The sequence below is a fragment of the Montipora capricornis genome, chromosome 3 (assembly GCF_036669925.1).
Source record: "Montipora capricornis isolate CH-2021 chromosome 3, ASM3666992v2, whole genome shotgun sequence".
In the NCBI taxonomy this organism is placed as follows: domain Eukaryota; kingdom Metazoa; phylum Cnidaria; class Anthozoa; order Scleractinia; family Acroporidae; genus Montipora; species Montipora capricornis.
The window spans coordinates 37,294,930-37,300,806 of NC_090885.1; positions in this window are offsets into that span (position 1 = coordinate 37,294,930).

The following is a 5,877-nucleotide window of genomic DNA, read 5'->3' on the forward strand; positions in this document are numbered from 1 at the left end:
CGCTCTTTGGGATGTGGAAGTACGTGGACGATACCACCTTGTCAGAAAAAGAACCGAAGGGGCAACAAAGTAGAGCACAAGAAGCAGTAGACCATGTTTCCAACTGGTCAGCGGAAAATGTATTCCAGCTAAACCTTGAGAAGGCTAAACAGCTCACCATCAGCTTCCGTCGTTCCCCGGAACACTTCGACCCAGTCGCAGTTGATGGGACACAGATTGAAGCAACGACTTCTAGCAAGCTTTTCGGCCTTATCATCAACAACACACTAACATGGAACGATCACGTTGATAGTTTAATAAAGAAAGCAGCTAGGACAATTTATCTCCTTGTGGAACTTAAACGGGCGCGCGTTCCAGCCGAAGATCTTGTCGCCTACTACTGCGCATGTATTAGATCTTTCCTTTACTACGCTTCTCCAGTTTTTCATTATTCTCTACCTCAGTATTTATAGTCGGAGTTAGAAAGTCTTCAGAAAAGAGCTCTGACGTGTATTTTTCCTAGAATGCCGTACAGGGAAGCGTTAGAGCGCACCTGCTTGACCCCTATCAGGGAACACCACGAATACATTACAAAGTCGTTATTTAGATCAATCAGCGAGAATCAGGACAGTAAACTACATCACCTAATTCGTGAAGCCTACAGCCCTCATTATAATTTCAGGCGCCAAAGAACGTACAATGTAGCAGCAGCCAAGACAAAGCGTTTTGCTAATTCGTTTTTCGTGAAGTGTGCGGCTGTAACCAACTCAAGTTTGATATGAATGAGAACTTTTTAACAGAATTTTAATCCATTATATTTATATTTGTATATTTGTAGCTTGTAATGCAATTCAGTATTTTAATGCGATGTGATTTTATAATAAACCAGTCAAACCAAAAAGTGTCAGTAGTTTTTTCTTACTTCTTCGCACTTCTTCAGTGCCAAGAAAACCTGTGAAATACTCATTCAGAAGGAAGGGCGCAGATAAATAGTGGCCCGCACATGCATCAAGTCACTTTTTAGGTGATTCCCTTGTTTTGCACCGCGCATCTCATACTGCGCATAACATTGCGACTTCGGAGATAGCGGCGCTTCATGCTGGCCATCTGAAGAGAGGCAAAAAAGGTCGCTTTTTTGCTGTTCAAGAGCTTTTAAGGGCAATTGTGATAACTTTTCACGGTTAAAAAGGTGTTGCTTTGGAACTCGCCCTAGTCCTTTCGCGGAAAATGATCATTTTGACACCGAAATTGCCCCTTTGCCATCCATTTATCATCGTGTAGTAGTTACATGCAAATGACGTGAAACTGCATTTGGAGTCCGACCCTGAGTGCGAGGTGATGACTGCGGCGGTCAAATTTGCTTACATTTCTTTGCAAGATTGAGCAATTTTAAATCACTTTACTTTAAAGATTATAGCCCGGGCAAACAAGTAGGTTCAAGTTTTCACTAATATTCAGTAGCTTTTGCTACACAACAACAATTTTTCCGGTTGATCTAGTTTCAAGCTCTTCTCGCGTAATTTGGTAAAAAGACACTTACAACAAAGGGCATACAGCGCGAAAGCAAGCACCCGTTCTTTTATGCGGGATTTACACTGTACTTTAGACTAGAAAATTAATTTGTGCTAATGTAAAATATATTCAAAGGGCCTCGCTTAAAACTGTTTATGTCTTTCAAACTTGAGATCTGCGGCAAAATTATTCCATTGCTGCTTCCCTGATGATAAAACGTTCTTTGTCCCGTTGACAACCATGGATATCAAAGCGTTTAACAAAAAAAAGTACTCCGGGGCCATTCCATTCATACTGTGAATTTAAAGGCAAAAGCAAATCATTAACATAATTTTTTCTGAAAAATTCAACCATCAAAGTCATCTTCGGCCTTCCGAAATATGATCAGACTTTCTCAGTCCTAACACAATTGCGCTTATGTATTCCAGAAAGTACAGCTACTGTCTACAACGAATAAATAATATAGTCAAAGTGAACTCACTTCCAGGCGATTTGGCATCAAAACCTCTTCATAATGCTTTCAATAGACCTGTGTGCTTAGTAACCTGGCCTTTAAATGAAAGTGAGGCTGGTGTTGACCTTGACATGATACAGACCTCCCTCCTTTTCTCATGATAATGATGCTGTTGTCATGCTAATTAGTAAGAATTTACATAAGAAAAGCAAAGAGGTTTCTATTAAAGCAAGGTCAACTTAAGCCTCACTTTCATTCATAGGCCAGGTAACTAAGCACTTAACTGTAAAATGGACTACTAGCCTGAAATTCCTTCGAATTAAAGTGATATGCAGTAGAAGTTGATGTCATCTTTTGTTAAGCACTTCAGAAGCTGAACTAAATTTTCTTACGTTCAAAAGTTTATCCATGTGTGTCAGTCAGTCCAAAATGGCGTCGACACCAGCAGAAACGGTCTGGCATCTAATCGGATCGATACCAGCATGAGATCGAGGCAAAGTGTGTCAGTCAGTCCAAGATGGCGAATAAAGCCTCCTATGACTTGGCATCCTCGATCAATACACACGGGACATCGTAAAACCCGCGGGACTGAAAAACGACGTAAGTATATAGTATGAGTTCTTTGCGGAACGCAAAATTGATGTTGAGTCCATCAGGCTGTAGAGTTCCCAGCTGGAAAATCAACTTCATTTCTCGTTCCTTCCGTTGGAGATTAGTACCATGGCATAACTGCAAACCCGTTAAATTTCGGTGGCTATATATGCTGCGAGTGCCAACTTGTTCACGGTTTCAATATTACGTAACAAAAGTTCATTAGTTAATATCTATATTTCTTTGTTAATTTCGAGTCAACAAGAACAATCGACAGTTAACATATTTTCGAAATTTAATGTATTCAATTTTGATCCGTACTACATAACGGTCTCAATTAAGAATAAAATAACCTCTTGATAGAAAAGACAGAACGATACTAATGTGGTTGCGTGAAAGCACGTTTTGAACCACTTGATAGGTAAAACACTCAGAGAAGGAAGACCTGGCTCAACGATTCCTGTCGTAGAAGGATCCTATCTTCCAAAATAAGATATCAAGGTAACTGTTTAAAACTCTTCATTATCAGCTTGCTTGTACTCCAAGCCAAGATGCGATAGAGGTTTTTTCCCTCATTGAATCAAAGCCTTACTCTCTCAGGTTGCCCGTAGCATTCTGTTCATTGAGTTTGTTCTTGTTTTCTTTTTCTTTGTTAGCGTTTGTTGACGAAAGGAGGATGGGGCATTACTTTTATTTCACTCAGGATCAGTTGAACTCGGCAAGAGTAGAATCCTCAGTGAATTCTACTTTAACGTAAGAAGAAATCCTTAAGTGATGGTGAGAGGTTTAGCATTGAGGCCCTCCCGGGTTTTGGGGAACAAGAGAACATCATGGCTAATTTGAACTATATCTGTGTTAGTCCTTAGCTTCAAACGAGCAAACTCAACTAAAACAGTCTTAGCGAAGACTCAAATAAACTTACAAGAACGTCACCGAAACGTTTCTTACGAGTTCGCGATATTATGTCAGCGGTATTGATCACTACTTCATAATATCACATCTCCCTTCTCAAAAAAAAAGTTATTCACCATAAAGCAATCAATCAGACGATGACAGTTCAAAGTCCTAAACAACGTTCCTCAAACAAAATCTCGTAGTCGTCCAGGTCTATGAATGATTCTACCAGATCTTGTTTGCACCACAGGTGGTCCTTCCACAGGTAAAGGGGTACTACTAGCTGGCAGGTTTTCTTGGGATTCCAAATCCAACTGTGGCGATGGTTCCTTGGTCTTTACCAAGTGTCTTCTATTTCTCCTGAACATAGTTCCTTGAAGATCTACCTCGTAGGAGCGAGGTGCTACTTGTTTGACAACTGATCCCTTTCTCCACAGCTTTTCTTTGTCTGATGACAGCGGTTTCATGTGCACTGTGTCTCCGGGTTGAAGCTCAGGAAGCTCTTTTGTTCCTTTGTTGTAAAACAGTGCTTGTTTCGTCTTTCTTTCTTTGAGCTTGCCTTCAGTTCCCTCCACGATCTTTCGCTGTAACAAAGTTCCTGCTGTAGGTAACAGTGTCTTTGTACGTCGTCCAAACAATCTTTGTACTGGTGATGATCCAATACTGGGTGAAGGTGTGATTCGCCAGTCCAAAATGGCCAAGTATGGATCTTGTCCACTTGCCTTTGCTTTGGTTAGTAACTTTTTGGCTGTCTTAACAGCATTTTCAATCTTGCCATTTGATTGTGGATAGTGTGGTGGAGATGTTTGGTGGTCAAAATGCCAGGCGGATGTAAATTTTTTGAATTCTCTGGAAGCAAACTGTGGTCCGTTGTCAGAGCACAGAGTATCAGGTATGCCATGGCGTGCGAACTGATTCTTGAGAGACTTGATAACAGAACTTGAGTTGGTACTGGATGGGTCAGTTCAAAGTAATCTGACCAGTGGTCAACGATGATGAACCACTCTTTGTTGTCAAAACTGAAAAGGTCTGTTGCAACATGAGACCAAGGGCGTTCAGGTGGATCATGAGGTATGAGTGGTTCTTTCTGCTGGTTTGTCTGATAAGTGTTACAATTTAATTTTTACCTAACCTCTAAGGAACGGCTGTCAAAGGACCAAAGTGGCAACAAGAAATGGCATTCAACCGAAACAACAGTAATTAAATCTACGGATGCAATACTTAGCGGCTTTGATAAAAGTGAACTGACGGCAATGGTGTTATTGGATATGAGCAAGGCATTCGATAGCATCAGTCATGAAACTCTGTTACTTAAGTTGAAGGATGTTGGCGCCTCTAACACCTGTCTCCAGTGGTTTCGCAGTTACCTCAGTGATCGCCAGCAAGTTGTAAGGATAAACTCTACGTTGTCCGAGTCCCTGCCACTAAGTAGTAGTGTCCCACAAGGTAGCATCCTGGGCCCACTCCTTTTTAGCATTTATGTAAACGACCTTCCTGCGGTTCCACAGAAATGCATTTCCCATAGCTACGTAGATGATACAAATCTTCAAGTCTCCTTCAAGCTTCAGAACAAAGACATTGTCGTGGCAGAAATGAATGAAGATTTATTTAAAGTGTGTAACTGATGCTTCAGAAACTATTTACTGCTAAATCCTGATAAACCTAAACTTATGGTGTTTGGTACCAGAAAAATGCTACCCAAGCTTCAAGATATCGCCCTATCTTTATTAGGGAAGGACTTATCACCTAGTGAGACTGCAAAGGACCTGGGAGTGTTATTGGACCCTCATTTATCGTACAACAATCACATTATTAAGACCGTTTCGTCATGCATGTCTTCTCTCGGGCAGATTAACCGCGTCAAACATGCATTCGACAGAAAGACCCTTTTGATAGTTATTAATGCCTTAGTTTTTAGCAAATTGTTTTATTGTTCGAACGTGTGGGCCAACTGCTCGAAGTTAAATATCGACAACCTACAATCGGTAAAAAACTTTGCGTGTTGAATAGTAAGTGGAATTCGGAAATATGATCATGTTACGCCTGAAGTGAAACGCCTTAAGTGGCTTCCAGTATCCAGTCAGCTTTACTATCGAAATACCATTTTGGCTTTTAAATGTATGAATTGTCGTGCCCCTGAATACCTGAGCACTATTTTCACCAAACGTTCTGATGTAAATAGTTATACAACCAGGAGTTCCCAATTTTTAAATATCCCTCTTTTTAAAACTGCCTCTGGACAGAGAACTTTTTATTACCGAACTGTTAGCATATGGAATTCCTTGGAATCTAATTTGAAACTTTGTAGCAACGAAATAATCTTTAAGAAGCGTTTAAGGAACAAACTGCTAAGGGATTTTTTAGGAAGTGATTGATATCGTGATAACTAGTTATGTAATTGATAGTGATGATTAGTTATTTTAATTTTGTAAATAATTTAAATAATT